The following is a 1,255-nucleotide window of genomic DNA, read 5'->3' on the forward strand; positions in this document are numbered from 1 at the left end:
TCTGTGTCAGTGATTTAATATGTTAATGATCAATCAGTGAGGATCCCTGCACAGTGGACTGTAACTGGACATGGCCATCATCAGAATAGTTTATCAACATTTCATGAAAAAGAAGCTCTTGGATAAGCCTAGGACACTTGAAGGTAATATAAGCCCTATTTCAGAAAATTCACACTTGCATAGTAGAGATTGAAATATTGCTGGCAATTATTTGCTCATAGGGAAAAAAAATCACCTTTTATAGCAAAAAGCAACTTTCTCCAAAAAATCTTATAAAATTACATTTATTGATTCATCTGGTGCTTTATCAAATTCTCTAGACATTACCATAGCATACCTTCTAAAAATAGAACACAAAAGAGATGCATCTCCTCAAACCAAAAGAAAAAAAATCATCATTCACATTAAACATAGAAACACAAGTTAAACCAAAACCAAAAACATTTTTCTTTGTGTCATACTCTCAATTTGTACTTTCTTTATTCCTAATTTGGCTTTTTCACAGTTTAGCTACATATACATGCATACATACATGCATACATACATGCATACATACATGCATACATACATATGCTAAGTTAATACCATATCTGAGATCTCAGGAAAATGAGAGTTGAGAAAATTGGTTTTCTGCTGAACAGGAAATAAGGGAGCTCCTCTTGTCTTTGGAAGCAACTGCCTGCTGCAGACCTTAAGAACAGTTCAGCATCTGAGTACCAGGATGCTCAGGGACCTAGAAACTCTCTCATATCCCCATCTATTGCTTTACAAATGCCTAAAGCTCTTGCTGTAAACTGTAGTTAGAACAATCTCTCCCAATGCAGGGGCACTCCCTATTCCCCACTGCACACCACCCCGTACAGTTTCTCTTTAGGCCATAGTGTTACTGACCTGTGTGATCTCAAAAGTGAGTAATTAAAATGCTCCCAGTGTCTTTCTGAGCTGTGTTTACTCTGGTTTGGCTAGCACAGCTCACAGCAGCCCAAAATAATATCTCATTCCCTCTACTAACAGCAGACTGAAGCTGTAACATGCATCACATGTTGCCATCAACCTCCACAGAGGTTACATCCTGAGTGGACCGCTTACTGTGCTCAATGCCCTGTGAGTTGATACAGCTGAATTTGGTAAGTAATACAGCTCTTTGGTAAGTCACACACCAGTGTTTTCCCAAGAAACATAAATTCAAGGAATACATCAATGTGAAAATGAAGGTTTCCTGAATTGAAAATCTTAGACTCATCATGCAAATTAT

This window comes from Mastomys coucha, chromosome X (genome assembly GCF_008632895.1).
Source record: "Mastomys coucha isolate ucsf_1 chromosome X, UCSF_Mcou_1, whole genome shotgun sequence".
NCBI lineage: Eukaryota > Metazoa > Chordata > Mammalia > Rodentia > Muridae > Mastomys > Mastomys coucha.